We start from the raw sequence: 16390 nt of genomic DNA, 5'->3' as shown, positions 1-16390 counted from the left end.
AAACCAACCTAATTTCCTTCCTTTACAGGGTTACTGGCCTAATGAATAGGGAGGAAGCGGTAAATGTTATATATCTTGTTTTTGATGGTCCCACATGGCATTCTTATACACAAACCATGGAAATGTGGTCTAGATGAAATTACTATAAGGTGGGTACACAACTGATTGAAAGACAGTACTTAAAGAGTAGTTATCAATGATTCACTGTCAAACAGGGAGGGTAGATCCTGTGTGGGCCCATCCTAGCTCTAGTACTATTCAATATTTTCATTAATGACTTGGATAATGGAGTGGAGAGTAAGCTTATAAAATCTGCAGATGACACCAAGATGGGAGGGCTTTGGAGGACAGGATTAGAATTCAAAACAACATTGAGAAATTGGAGAATTGGTCTGAACTCAACAGGATGAAATTCAATAAAGACAAGTGCAAAGTACTTCACTTAGGAAGGAAAAATCAAATGTACAACTAGAAAATGGGGAATTAATGGCTAGGTAGTAGTACTGCTGAAAATGATCTGGGGATTATAGTGGATCACAAATGCAATACAAGTCAACCATGTGATGCAGCTGCAAAAAAGGCTGATATCATTCTGGGTGTATTAATAGGAGTGTTGATTGTAAATCACAGCAGGTAATTGACTTTTGTTTCATTTTCCCCCAAAAAGGTTAGTAATGATTACATATCTAACATAGTGAATGCCAGTGAAAATGAGGCTAAAATAGGATCTGAGGCTAAAATAGGGAAAGAACAAGTTAGCATTTAGACAAGTTCATAGGCGCCAACTCCGTGGGTGCTCTGCGGCTGGAGCACCCATGGGGGAAAAATTGGTGGGTGCTCTGCCTGCATCGGCAGCCAAGCTCCCCATCCTGCCCCAGCTCATCTCACCTCTGCCTCCTCCTCTGAGTGCGCCACATCCCCGCTTCTCTTCCCAGGGCTTGCCACCACAAAACAGCTTGTTTCACGTTGTAACAAGCTGTGGGAGGGAGGGGGGAGGAGTGGGAACACAGCATGCTCGGGGAGGAGACAGGGAAGAGGCAGGGCCGGGGCGGGGATTTGGGGAAGGAGTCCAATAGGGTCAGGGAGGGGGCGGAGTTGGGGCGGGGACTTTGGGGAAGGGGCTGGAATGGAGGTGGGGGGGCGGGGCAGGGGTGGAGTCAGGGCGGGAGCAGCAGGGGGGAGGTCGAGCACCCACCAGCGCCAGCAGATGTCAGCACCTATGGACAAGATAGATGTCTTTAAGTCAGCAGGGCCTGATGAAATACATCCTAGAATACTCAAGGAGCTGACTGAGGAGATATTATCTTTGAAAACTCATGGAAGATGGGAGAGATTCCAGAGTACTGGAAGAGGATAAATATAGTGTCAATTTATAAAAACGGGGAATAAGGACAACCTGGGAAATTGCAGATCAGTCAGCTTAACTTCAGTACCCGGAAGGATAATGGAGCAAATAATCAAGCAATCATTTTGCAAACACTTTTAGAAGATAATAAGGTGAGAAGTAACAGTCAGCATGGATTTGTCAAGAATCAATCATGTCAAACCAACTTAATGGCTTTCTCTGACAGGGTAACAAGCCTTGTGGTTGGGAATGGTATATCTTGACTTTAGTAAGGCTTTTGATACTGTCTCCCATGATCTTCTCATAAAAAAATTAGGGAAATACAGCTTTGATGGAGCGACTATAAAGTGGATGCACAACCGATTGGAAAACTATTTCCAGAGAGTAGTTATCAGTGGTTAACAGTCAAGCTGGAATGGCATATTGAGTGGGGCCCCGCAGGAATCGGTCCTGGTCTAGTTCTGTGCAATATCTTCATCAATGATTTAGATAATGACAGAGTAAACGTATAAAGTTTGCAGATGATACCAAACTGGGAGGGTTTGCAAGTGCTTTGGAGGATAGAATTAAAATTCACCATGATCTGGAAAAACTGAAGAAACTGTCTGAAGTAAACAGGAAGAAATTCAATAAGGACAATTGCAAAGTACTCCACTTAGGAAGGAACAATCAGTTGCACACATACAAAATGGGAAATGATTGTCTAGGAAGGAGTATTGCAAAAAGGGATCTGAGAGTTATAGTGGATCACAAGCTAAATGAGAGTCAACAGTGTAACACTGTTGCAGAAAAAGTGAACATAATTCTGGAATGTATTAGCAGGAGTGTTGTAAGCAAGACATAAGAAGTAAATCTTCCACTTTTCTCAGCTGGAATATTGTGTCCGGTTCTGGGCACCACATTTCAGGAAAGTTGTGGACAAACTGGAGAAAATCCAGGGAAGAGCAACAAAAATGATTAAAGGTCTAAAAACATGACCAATGAGGAAAGGTTAAAAAAACAGTATGTTTAGTTTTGAGAAAAGATGACTGAGGGGGAACTTGATAACAGTCTTCAAATATGTTAAGGGCTGTTATAAAGAGGACAAAGATCAATTGTTCTCCAGGTCCACTGAAAGTAGGACAAGAAGTAATGGGCTTAATCTGCAGCAAGGGAGATTTAGGTTAGATAACAGGAAAAAACTTTTAAACTAGAAGGGTAGTTAAACTCTGGAACAGGCTTCCAAGGGAGGCTGCGGAATCTCCACCTTTGGAAGTTTTTAAAAACTGGTTGGACAAACACTTGTCAGGGTTGCTCTAGGTTTACTTGGTACTGTCACATCAGGGGGCTGAACTTGATGTCTTCTTGAGATCCCTTCCAGTCCTATATTTCTGATTCTGTGATCAAGGGCTTTTTAGCTGGGAAAAGGAACTGGCCAAAGCTGCCTTGTCTCCTCTGCTATCTACAGTGGTTTAATTATTATTTCTTGATTTTTAAATAGCACATTTTGTAATTATCATAGTGCTCTGTGGAATGACAGATTAAGTATTGGTACCTACATGGATCACTTTATCTACTAAAGAAATGCATCCATCTCTAAGGTGTAACATAGCAGCTTTTATACTATCAGCAACACTGACACAGCAGCCTTAGATACAGAAAGTGAAGAAGACCACTGCATCTAGTTAAAGCAAAGGAATTTGTGCCAGAACACAGGCAGAATGTAACAATCCAGACTGAAATTTGTTCAGGATACTAGGTCTTACATGCTCATGTTACAAAAAGTGCAATAGGATCCTACATGGCCAAGATCTTGCTTAGATGTACAACTCAAAAGATGGCAGCCATTAGCAGCAAAAGGCCACCTTGGAGGGATTTTTCTTAGGGTTTTCTGTAGCCCCATTATCACTATAATTATGTGCTTTGGGATACTGGTCCAATTTGGGCTCAGCAAGAAGAGTGCAACCCATTGAATCAACAACTTCACTTTCTGAAGAACCTTGGTGGGTTCCCATTTATCTACTAAACAGCCTGATCCTTCTTAGTCTGTAAGATCTAACAAGACAGCAACCTGAGACATTATGACTATGCCTAATTAGGGGCTTACCCCTTAACATAAAACAATGTCTCCAGGATTAATAATGGAACAAATTGTCACAAATTGGAATGTCCATTATGAAAAATGTATATATTTGTAGCCAAGCTGGTTATTTGCTGCAATAATGATATATATATAGTTATTTGCTGAAATATATCCAGCAAATCCTAGCCCTTTTTGAAGAGCAGATTTTGATTTTTACCAGTTTGTTCTCATACAGATCATGTACTGCTTTTGCAGTGCAAGTTTGAAACCTTAATTACCAGAACTTCATGATTTCTGTGTGGGTTCCTTTTAGGTTACAAAGATATTCTTGGCTATAACTATGGTCTTTGGGTCAATAGGTACAGCAGCCAATGATGGCCATTTAAGGTGGGACTGAGGTCCCAGTCCAGCAGATACTTATGCATATGCTTAACTTAGTATAAATTGTCTTATTGACTGTAGAGGGACTATACTCACATGCTTAAAACTAAAGAATGTTTTAAAGCTATCCTAAGTACATGAGATCCTGTACCACTGAAATGGATGGGAGTTTGCTATTGATTTCAGTAGCAGCAGTGTAGCTAGCATTGAGATGGCTTGTGTTAGACAGAAATCCTCAAACAAGACATGTATTTCAAGCTGTCTGCCTATACAGAAGATCAGACTAGATTTAAAGGGACAATTCCATCCCCAGTGCAACTACAAGGAAGTAACTGGAATTACACCAGGGACAGACTGGACCCAGTGTCTTTTAATCTTGTGATTACTTGGGCTGAGAGGATTATTATAGTTAAAATAGTGATGTCCTCATTTGCTCACTTCTTACCTGCCTTAATATGCCTGATTCATGTTTTTAAAAGCTTAGGACAATTAGCAGCTGGAGTAAGCATTATCATCAGAAGAAGGAAACTACAGGAGATATTTACTGCTCCAATTTCTCCCCAGTATAGGGGCAACGTTAGTACATAGCCAAATGACTGATAAATGATCTGGGAGGCTACTGAGGACTTTGCAGCCAAACACAGAAATAAGATGTGAGGTGTTCCATTGTCTGTGCGTTTAAGGAGAGAAAGGATCTAATCCTGCTCCCCTTGAAGTCAATGGGAGTGCTTGCCTTTGACTCCAGTGGGATCAACATAAAGTTATAATGGAAGTTTGAGAATACTAGCAAAAAACTAATGCCATGGATTCTCATTCTCCATTGTGCTGAATAGTGTGTATATAATCCACTGGTCTGTGTGTGTTACCTGTCCCTCTCTGTGCCCGTTGCACCACAGAGGGTGTATCATGTAACACACATTGACCAGTGGGTTACCTATGGCATTCAAATACAGTGCACCAGAAGAGGTAGCAAAAGCTCACAGATGGCTTTTTTGCCATAGACAGGTTCCCCTTAGTTGTAGCTCTTTAGCTCAATCTGTAGTAACTCATCCTTTTAGCTACAGAAGTCACTGGCTGAATCCCTGGTGTATCAGCCAGAATGGTAGCAGGCATGTAAGTGGGGGGCTTGTCTGGTATTTAAACTGCTCTGGACCTCAGGTGCTTGGCACAAGCTTCCTCAGACATGAGTAAGTATGGAGCTCACTAGTCAGTGTGGTTTAGGTATCATATCCCGTTGATTATTCAGAGAGGAGGAAGGGTAACACATACTGACCAGTGGATTACATATACAGAGCAGTTTCCTATTCTACATGACAGGTATATTCCTATCTGCTACTGGGCAGCACTTAAGGCTTGTGTACACGACAAGTGATAGAGACCCTTTGGAACCCTCATGCACTCCCATTCCAATTTCCATAATAAAGTAAAATATTAGCATAGAAGCCAGGATAAAAGGACTCCAAGGGAAGCTAGGCTCCAGGGGAATTCCCTGCAAACCCAAGGAAACTTGACAGAGAACACCTGAATCCCTTGGTTTACAGTACACTGTCACAAAGGGCTTCCAAAGGGATGTCAGGCTCTAAGGAATGGGGTTAACTCTCTGTATTCTTGCAGGAAGTTTAAGGAGACCTTCTTGTGATGGGTTTGCTCACAGAGACCCCCTTGGGACTGACATCTGATGTGCTGAAATTACCTCTGAGCCCATTTTCCCTGCCAGCCTGGGACTTCCAGAACCTTGTCTTGTTGAGCCAGACACTCTAGTCTGCTGCAATACAGACCCAGGGTGTGGTCCACACCCCCAAAGCTGCAGACTTAACTGAAAACAGCTCAGCAGTTTACCTGTCTCCAGCACCCAATTCCCAATGGAATCCAAATCCCTAATAAATTTGTTTTACTCTGTATAAAGCTTACACAGGGTAAACTCATAAATTGTCCACTCTTTATAACACTGATAAAGAGATATGCACAGCTGTTTGCTCCCTCAGGTATTAATTACTTACTCTGGGTTTATTAATAAACAAAAGTGATTTTATTAAGTATAAAAAGTAGGATTTACGTGGTTTCAAGTAATAACAGACAAAAAGTAAGTCACCAAGAAAAATAAAACAAAACATGCCAGTCTAAGCCTAATGCATTAAGAAACTGATTAGAGGTAATATCTCACCCTCAAAGATGTTCCAATAAGCTTTTCTCACAGACTAGACTCCTTCCTAGCCTGGGCCCAATCCTTTCCCCTGGTACAGTCCTTGTAAGTTCCAGCAGACATCTCAGGTGGGAAGCAGGGGTTTTCTCATGACTGGCAGTCCCTTTTGTCCTGCTCCACCCCCATTTATAGCTTTGGCACAAGGTGGGAATCTTGTCTCTCTGGGTCCCCACCCCTCCTTCTAAATGGAAAAGTACCAGATTTAGGATGGATTCCAGGGATATGAACTTGTCTTCTAAGGATGCAAAGAATGTGGTCCTTGAATCAAGTACAGAACTGGCAAAAGGGGTGCAATTCTATTGACTTCAGTGCAGTTGCCCATACAGCAGGCATGAATTTGGTCCTTAGGTGAAGGATGTTCCAATAGTTCTCTGCCTTCAAATGAAATGTGTCCTGGGGTTAATTCATGAAAGTTAGAGAAATATGTATCTCTAGGGCTTCTTTCCCCAGTCTAAAGAGTCTCTTCATGTATGCAATAATAAAATAATAATAATAATAATAATATGTAGATAATTATTTAAACAAAAGAACACACAAACCACAGAAGTGGTGAGGTCCTATTGTATTAGCCATCTCTTCTCAAGTATCCTATTCTATAATACTGCCACCTGTTTCATCACTGCATAGTTATCTTGCTACATTAACTGGGTAGGTTTTACAGACTTTGGCATAAGGCACAAACTTCTTATCACTCCCTCTGTCTGTATGTACCTAAGAGCGCTTTAATTGGTCATCTGGACTATTATGCAACATTTATCTCTATTTGTAATATGAGATACTACATGAAATCAACACACTTTTATGTACATAAGGCTGAGGCTGCATAGTGTTATCAATACATGTCTTTCATCACACACTTTATTTCAGTTTACTATCTTTAAAACATTTGTCAAGTAAATGTAAACTATCTAGTAAGGTAAAGTTTATCAACTACAATCAAACTTGGAAAGTGCCTTCAGCAAACATAACTGAAAAGAATGGGTACATACAATAATCAACTTACTAACATTTATACTGCAGAGTACAGAGCATTAGTCATCTGTTTTAAAAGTTTCACTCATTCATTCAGGGAGCAGAAAATATACTACTTGTCTACACACATACCATGAATAGCAGATAACTAAAGTTAATAGCAAGTAATTAATGTTCTCTGATTGTACGGTGCCTACAATTGAGTCCCGCACCATGATCAGCGCTCCTAGATGCTACCACAATACAATTAATAAATAACAGTAAAATAATTTAAGCAAGCAGTTACAAATAACCTAGAATTTGAAAATTATTCATCCAAACTATTCAGTAAATACTAACAAATTCTGATGACAGTTGCAGAAGTTAGGATCTGTTTGTGATTGATTTGCAAATCCATCAAACTCTGGCAAACCTTGATGCTGTTCAGTCTCACTCGTGTTACATTATAGTTGGTCTTTTAACAGCCTGTATCTCTTATAAGACAAAGCCATGCTGGGGTGCACTGGCTTGTGGGTACTGGAGGGAACACACTGAGCAGTGCCTTTTGCTACACCTTTAGAAAAGGTGTAGCCATTTACAATTTGAGTTAATTACATATATATCATGCACCCCTAGCTAGTGCTAAAACTTGAGGTTCTTTTTCATAGTCTAAGGCCTTGTCCTCACTAAAGAAAAAAATATGTTTTAAAATTGAATTAGCTAACGTGGTAAAATTAGCAAGGACAAGTCAGTTTGTAGTTTTCACACAAGTTAGCAGGTCAACCATAGGCTCCCTCATAGTCTTTATAACTTGATCTACTACTAACTTGTCTAAACAAACTGCCTTACCTTCAGTAAGATTTTCCAATGTGTTAGCTAATTCAAGGTAAGATCACATCTTTGTTCCTAGTGAAAATGCACCCCTTCAGCTTTAATTCCTTAATAACCATGTGCATAGTTTAACCTGGTCCCTTCTATTACACTATATTAACATAAAATTGCAGGTTACAACAACAGCTTTTCCATCTTCAATTAGGCTGATGTATTCTCAATTTTCTCACAAGCTTAGTTTTATCATGCAATTTTCCCTGACAAACACATAAAAGAAAAAACCAGGAGAAGGAAAAATAAGGCTTCCTTTTCATGGTAAGAGATACCATGAGATACCATGATTGGACAAAGTCTCTTTCTCTCTCTTCTGGCAACAGAAATCAGTAGAAGTGTCAGATGAGCAGGCAAAGTCAAATCCAGGTGCATCTAAGCTATGTTGTTAAATGTGAAAACCTCAGAACCTGAGGTACTATAGGATATAGGGCCATTAGACCCACTATTCCATGAATTTCTCTCCCATCCTTCTCTTCCTTGCTAGGTTTCACCCTGGTGACAAATTCTGTTAGGTGGCTCCCCGAAAGAACAGTTTTGATTGAGAGAGACATTTTGTATATTTATCCTGTCTCTACTTTACCACAGGAGAAACAGATCACAGACAAGTTTGATATTCTTTGATGAACACATGGCATTGGGGTGATAACATGAAACATTACAGTTCAGCTAGGGATGACTCTCCACTGACACACTGTCCACTAGCGCAATTTACAGGGCAGCTAGAAGCCCTGAAATATATACAGTATATCTGGTAATGATTACGGGATTTAAGAACTAAATTACACTTCTCATACTATGAAGCAGGGGTTCTCAAACTTCATTGCACCACAACTCCCTTCTGTCAACAAAAATTAGTACACAACCCCAAGGGGGTGGGGGGGACTGAAGCCTGAGCCCACCCTAACTCCCTCCGCCCTGTGGGGAGTGGGGCAAAGCCAAAGCCCCACCAGTCTGGGTGGAGGGTCCAAAGCTGAAGCCCAAGGACTTCAGCCCAAGGCAAGGGGCCTGTAACCTGAGCCCCACTACAAAGGGCTGAAGCCCTTGGGCTTTGGCCCCAGGCGGTGGAACTCGGGCTTCAGCACCGGGCCGCAGCAAGTCTAAGCCAGCCTTGGTGACCCCATTAAAATGGGATCGTGACCCACTTTGGGGGCCTGACCCACATTTTGAAAACTGCTGCTATAAAGGACTCTACTAGTAAGAATGCATAAACAAAAAAATTCTGGAGAGACAAAGCAAGATCTAGTGGATGCACTGAAGAAAAATAGTGTTCTCTCTTTTTAAAAAGCTGAAAAGGAACAGATGGCATTTTACTATGTATTAATGCACAGTAAGGAGAAGGAATAAAAGGAGACATAGGTGTGAGCTTTGTCTGGTGGTTAAAAGAAGACTGGAGTGGAAGAGGGGACACCCAAGACCCTATTCTTCCATTCCAGCATCCACTCCAATCTTACTAAAGTCATACTGACTTACTGAAGTCAATGGGAGCTACTTGTATCTGGTGGCAGAGGAGAATAGGGTCCTTAGGTTCTATTCCTGTCTATGTGACATTGGGGAAATTCAGTTAACCTCTTTAGGCCTCAGTTTACCTAGTTGTCACTTCTCTATGCTGCTATTTGCCTAGCCGTAATTTGGGGATAATGTTTACCTCCCACAAACAGCTTTTGTGGGGCTTAATTTATTAAAGTTTATAAAGTGATTAGGAGTGTCTCAGAAGGTGCTACAGAACGGCAAAGCATTATTATTATTTTTGTACAATACATTATACAATGTCAAAGTTTGCTTGCATTCATTAAATTATATCATAAAGTAATTTTAGTGTGTGCACAATCAGAAGCATTATTATCAAGGGTCTTTCAGTCTTCTAGGATTTAGATACCAAAACAGACTTTTATGACTGCATCACAGAGTTGTGGAGCGATTTCCTTGGAGAAAACTGAAAAAAAGGACAGTAAAATTTGTAAGTGAGCAGAAACAGAGGATAAGTGAAACAAGAATCTTCCCAGCAACTACTGGGGGGTTTGCCATTGATCTCAGTGGAGCCAGGACTTCTCCCTGAATGTTTACGGTGAAAATTAAACCCATTGGAGAGGGGAAAAAATACTATCTAAAATGAGACGCAGAGACACACTTATGCTGCAAATGGCACATAAAAAACAGGCTTTAAATACACATGATCCCAGAAAACAAACTCAAAAATATGTAAAAGAAATGCTAAAATATCAAGGAATGCTTCACAGAACTGAATCCTGGTTAAAGGTACAGAAGGAGAATCTGAAAGAAAAAAATCTTGCACTGACATTGTCTTTTGAAAATCCTTGCGATATAGTCCTTATATAGCCATTGTAAATAACTGATGAATGAGACTACAAAAGGTACTACACAAGCAATGCAAAAATCATCACTTCTAAAACAAAGACATAAGATAACTGACTGAATCCACAAAAGAAACTGAAGAAAATAAGCAGCTTCTCACTCTGCCCTACATTGATAAAGGCAACAGCCATACATGCTTCTCCCACACTGCCATTACAATGTGCTTCAACATTGATTGGAGAAACTATGTCAAAGAGTGAAAGGCTAATTCGAGCTCCATTCAGATACTTGACCTTTCTGATGAGACTGCTACCAAAGGTTAAAATTGTGATGGCTATGTCTGAAAGTGGAGACCTTTCCACTGGAAATTGTACTGCAACCTTCAAATCCATTTCACATAGGCAGGGTGCTTTCCAAACAGGCATCACATGAGAACAACTTTCAGTGACTACTGATCTAGGCTGCATTTAAACCAGTGACCTGCAGGTGAAAGACCCTGTTCCATTACCAATCCCCTGAGCCCTGCTTAAATCAAAAAGAAAGAAGCCAAAATTCAGAAATTTAATCCCAGAAAACTCTCCTGAATTATGTAAAAGTGTTTTACTATTGTAGTACTTAACATACTTGTATAAGAAGATCCAGGTCTCCCACTCCCAATCAATGATACAAAAGTAATGAAACTTTATTTTGCTGTTTGAAATTTAGAAATTCACTGAAAGCAATCAGCACAAGAATTTTATAGGAATAGCATGATGCCTCTTTACATGTACTAGGGAACAGGGTAAAAAAGGTCCTAATTCACCAAAGTCAAGGTGTGACATTCCTCAGGGTGCGATCTGAACTGCTGGACTGCTGTGTCCCCTGAGCTCTCCAACCTGTGATGCCTTTTACTCTGCTCTGCTGGTTAACAGCAACTGCTCCAGGCTCCGCTCACACCCAGCCACTAGCATCTGAAATCACTCCAGCTGAACACATAAATGCTATGCCCAGCCATCCATAAATTACATACAAGGTGACATGTGTATATTCTCAGTCCCAGCCTTGTCCCCCAGAAATGTGCGCCTTGTGCTGTCCAGTGCGCTACTGAACAATGCAAGCTCATAATAAGTCTGTCATTTCAACAAAGGAAAATTATATGTACCAGCTTTGTTGACCTGAATAAAGATTCCCAAACATTTCAACCAAAACAATATTAGATTTTTATTTAGATATTATCTAATATTTGTATTAGATAAAACAATAAAACAAGTTTATTAGTTAGAGAAAGAGACTCTAGTGATTACAAGTGATAAGGCATAAAAGTTAGCATTTGTTACAAAAGAAATAAAAGGATAAACACACAAACTAATTCCCAAACTTAACCATGGCTAAGAGATTTAAATGCAAAAAAGGAGCTTTTTGCACTAAAAGCTTACAGAAGTCTGTACTGGCTGGAAAACCTTCAGGCAAGGACCACTCCCCAAGTTCAATAATGCTTCTTTTGTCTTTCAAGCGATCTTGCTGCCGTGAGTAGAAATGGCGGGGAAGAGGTGAGGATTACCTCCCACCTGAGTGCAAATAGTCTCCCATGTACATGAGGTTTGAAGAATTTCTGGGATGAAATGTAAATTCTTTGTTATACCTTCCCTCCCGCCCCCCACTGGTGGATGACCAGTTAAGCAGGTAATGGCTCTTTAACACCTTGCTGGCATGCTAGTGTGTCTTTGTCTCTAAGAAAATGGTTTGTGGGCGTTACCCAGAATTACAGCATATTTTAGTAATAATCATAGCAAAATCTCATAATTTGACATACAGTGATGTTACACACATTTCAGCAGGATAATAATATTCAGCAGATAATGAGTTTTCAAATACCACCTCACAATGCATACTTTGTACACAATATATAATAACTATATAAAAATGGTGAACATAGGGTACAGGGTGTCACACAAGGATGTAGCCTATCAAGAAACAGCAGCTAGTGAGGAAAAATCCCAATGTACCAAACTTCTCAGATGTGGCCAGTTCATGGTTCTGTTGGTAGGAGGCTTGCCAATAATTTCAGTCAGACTAGGATCTGACCCATAATCTGAGTTTAAGTTAGCAGTAACCAGCTACCATAGTGAAAAAGAATATATTATAGATTCAGAACTGAAATCACGGGCCAAATATTTATTCACAATTTTAGAAACCATTATGGATTTTAAGGCCATAAGGGGCCATGATGATCATCTAGTCTGAGCTCCTGCATAACAGAGGCCATAGAATTTCACTCAGTAATTCTTGTATTAAATATCTAGAAACATCTTGCTTCTCTCAGTATTCTCTCTCCTGACTGGTTGCTTTGTCTGCTTCTTCCACTCTCTACAAAGGGTTTTATTTTCTAGCTATCTTCCACATCTGGAACTGTCTCTGACCCAAAGTCTCCCTTTCCTCCTTGCAATCCTTCCATAAAATTCACTTCTCTTTTAAAGCTTTCTTATGTTAATCTACTTATCGATGTCTCCTTGTGTTGTTTCCCTGCCTCCTTGTCTTTTACAAGGTTTATAAAGCACTATGTACACTTTAAGGTGCTCTATAAATAATAAATTAATGATTGATGTAAAGCAGGGGTGGGTAAACTTTTTGGCCCGAGGGCCACATTGGGGTTCCGAAACTGTAAGAAGAGCCAGGTAGGGAAGGCTGTGCTTCCCCAAACAGCCTGGCCCCCGACCCCTATCCGCCTCCTCCCACTTCCCGCCCCCTGACTGCCCCCCTCAGAACCTTCGACCCATCCAACCCCCCCTGCTCCTTGTCCCCTGACCGGCCGTCCCGGGACCCCTGCCCCTAACCGCCCCCCCGAAGCCCCACCCCCATCCAACCACCCCATCCCCCAACTCTCTGATCTCTATGCACACCCCAGCCCCCTGACAGGCCCCCAGGACTCCCACACCTATCCAACCCCCCCGTTCCCCATCCCCTGACAGCCCCCCCCGAACCTCCGCCCCATCCAACCGCCCCCTGCTCCCTGTCCCCTAACTGCCTCCCGGGACTCTCTGCCCCTTATCCAACCCCCACCCCCCACGCTCCCTGCCCCCTTACCACGCTGCTCAGAGGAGCAGGAGCTCGCAGCTCCACTGCCCGGCCGGAGCCAGCCACGCTGCAATGCTGCCCAGCAGGAGCAGCAGGCTAGAGCACTGGCAGCGCTACGAGCTGAGGCCGCATGGGAGGGGGCTGGGGGGGGAGGGGCCGGGGGCTAGCCTCCCCTGCCAGGAGCTCAAGGGCAGGGCAGGACAGTCCCACGGGCCGGATGTGGCCCGCGGACCATAGTTTGCCCACCTCTGATGTAAAGTATGCAAACAAAATAAGCTAGGCAACCTCCCACTAGGAAGATTTCAGACTGAATCTGCTGTGGAAAATGCTTCATTGCTACAGCATGTGCTACATAGTGGGTATAAGATCCCAGGCTTCATCCTGCTTAGAGGCCCTATAGAGCAACTAACTTTCCAGTGCATATGGCACTGTGTACTCTATATATCTAAGAAGAGAACCAAGTCCTTACTGGGTGTCACGTACAAAAAAAAATCTAATGGTTATGAAAAGGAAGTCTAGCTACATTTGTTATTCTCCTTATACGGATGGAAAATATTTACTACGTAAACTCTACTGCAGTTTCAATGATTTGGAACTTGTATATTGGCCTTATATGCTAAACAGATATCGAGTAAGTAGAATGGTAGATTTTGTGCCAAGCTTTTTGGCTTTCACAGTAATTCTCATCTGATCTAATAAAATTCACTACATTATCCTGGAAGATGTGGGCTGTGACTGCACTTCATTAAGCCTAATTCAACCACAATATTTAATGTAAAATGTAACATTATGTTTTGTCCCTAGGGCCAAACACTGTCTTGTGCAAAATATCCTTTAAAAAATTACAGATAAAGTCAATGGTTGTCCAAAGCAGACTGAATTTGTTAGAATCATAAATTCCGCAGCTAATGATGCCCTGAATGCAATGGTCATTAGAAGACACTATAGCTGTCTCTCCACTGGGATTTTTTTCCCCCAGGGAAACTCCCTCCACTGTTGCACAGCACTGCCATTGGTGTGGCAACACCAATGCCAGCAAGTGTGGGAGTGCAAGGGCATATCAGCTGCTGGAGCTTTTACCACTATGTTGTTTGGCCCTGCTCAGAACAGATATGCTGTTCTATGCTAGAACTCCTGCTGTTGATGCCATTGCAAGAGCTCCCCAACCCTGCCAACATAATAAGGCCTTATGGTCAATTCTGCTCCTAGTAAAATGCATCATTATCAAAAAAACAATTGGATGCACACTGAAAATAATTAAATTAACATGTAAAAGCCTGTTTTGTTAGCAGGAAACTATTTGGATCCCCACCGCTGCTCTGCACCTGAGAGAGAGTAGCAACTGGCTTTCTTTCCCCATGAAGGCAGGTGAAACCATAACGATATGTTTGAAGACAGAACCCCTTCTGAGAGTGTGAATGAATAGAAAAAACACAAATAGCCCTACTTCTTGCAGGGATCAGCAAATTTAGGACAGAACTTCAAGGCCGATTCCTTAAGCACATGTAGGATGGGGTGGGGGAAAAAAGAATTAAAAATGCTGATAGTCTTCCCTAGGATGACCAGATGTCCCGTTTTTACAGGGACAGTCCCGTTTTTTGGGACTTTTTCTTATATAGGCGCCTATTATGCTCCCACCCCTGTCCCATTTTTTCACAGTTGCTATCTGGTCACCCTAGTCTTGCCAAGCCCAAGCATTTAAAAATCATGAATTGGACCCCCAAAATATGAGATTTTTCAAAAATAATACATTTTAGGTTCTTTTTGTTTGCTTGCTGATTTTTGAGCATTTAGGATGCATTCTGATCATTTTTTCAGGCTTTTCTCTCAACTTTTGGGGCTAAATACATTAAATGAAGGCTGAGATTCTCACATAGTCACATGACTCCAGGACCTGGGGCTTTGAGAAAATAACCAAATATCATGAAGTCTTGATAAAATTCCAAGCAGTGTGAACATTATTAGATCAGGGACTATGTTACGCATTGTTCATACACATTGTAAAAACTGGCCCGTGGCCCAAATAGCTTACAGGTGCGAAGGGACCCTGACCTGGCTGTAGAATCAGGGTGGGGGGATGGATCCTGGTCTCACCCTGATCCCCGCACCATGGCAGGGCCTCTTCACACAGCTGTTCATGTTCCAAGTGGTGGATCCCAGGCTCGGTTCCTTGCCAAGGGTCATTGTGGGGTGGGCCAGGCGGCAGGCAGGGGCTCCTAATCATTACATGTTGTCCATACAGTACCACCCCATTTTTCCTGCTGGCTGGCAGGAAAGCTAACTCCCTACAAGCAGCTGAATTTGCCCAATGCAGTGATTCTTTCAACAACAGTAAGGCAGAAGGTGGAATCCCCACTCCTGACTCCCCACTGTCTGAAAAAACCCCCACATCGTTAGACTAATTTAACAATTTCCATACAGTCTGTCAAATGGTGATTTAAACAGAGCCTTACCCATGGTTAAACCCTAGCTCAGGGCCTTTCACAGGGACCATGTGCAAGGCTGAGTAGTGCTGCTATCTGGTATGCCCAACAACCACCATTCAAACCCCAAGTTAGGCCCCTTAATATTGAGAAAAAAGAAAAGGAGTACTTGTGGCACCTTAGAGACTAACCAATTTATCTGAACATAAGCTTTCGAAAGTGAGCTGTAGCTCACGAAAGCTCATGCTCAAATAAATTGGTTAGTCTCTAAGGTGCCACAAGTACTCTTTTTCTTTTTGCGAATACAGACTAACACGGCTGTTACTCTGAAACTTAATATTGAGAGTGTCTTAAAAATTATGAAGTTTAAAAAATACATTTGGATTGTTTTTGTGTGCTGTCTGGATTGGGACCCCGTAGGACTTGTGTTTTCAAACTTTTCTCACACCCAGGAAGGCTGGAAACTCACTTTTTTGTTGTTTTAAATGAAAGCGGAGATTTTGTGGTAATGAGCTGACTCCAGGAGACAAAGACCAGCTGTTGTGAGGTTTGCAATAAAGTCACAGCAGATGGCAACGCAGCAAATCCCTGAGCCTGGCCCTGGTCTCTCACAGCCCATAGCAGTCCGGCACCGCCTGGGCCCGCTCCACGGGGCAGAGGCTCTCTGACTGCAGCTGCACCTTGCGCGGGGCGGAGGAGGTCGCGGGTGCTACTTGACAAAGCCCCCTGCGCAGAGCCCCCGCGCGGGTTGCTGCGGGCTAGGGCCGCCGTTC

The 16390-nt window shown here is 42.1% G+C and overlaps 1 protein-coding gene across 3 annotated transcripts in view; it reads right to left on the bottom strand.

The window, feature by feature from the left end:
- CIB2 (calcium and integrin binding family member 2) overlaps positions 1-16325 on the bottom strand; it is a 123118-nt gene extending 106793 nt beyond the window's left edge. For 2 of the 3 annotated variants that reach the window (XM_007068342.3, XM_043523574.1), the window contains exon 1: positions 16087-16325. The gene's annotated coding sequence lies outside the window, so the exon portion shown is untranslated. Of the gene's footprint in view, positions 1-6831; positions 9761-16086 lie in introns of those variants that run through there. The other variant, XR_005227194.2, reaches the window with a different exon arrangement.
- Between the last annotated feature and the right edge of the window lie 65 nt (positions 16326-16390).

Source organism: Chelonia mydas, chromosome 10 (genome assembly GCF_015237465.2).
Source record: "Chelonia mydas isolate rCheMyd1 chromosome 10, rCheMyd1.pri.v2, whole genome shotgun sequence".
NCBI lineage: Eukaryota > Metazoa > Chordata > Testudines > Cheloniidae > Chelonia > Chelonia mydas.
This window is presented reverse-complemented; position numbering and strand designations above follow the sequence as displayed.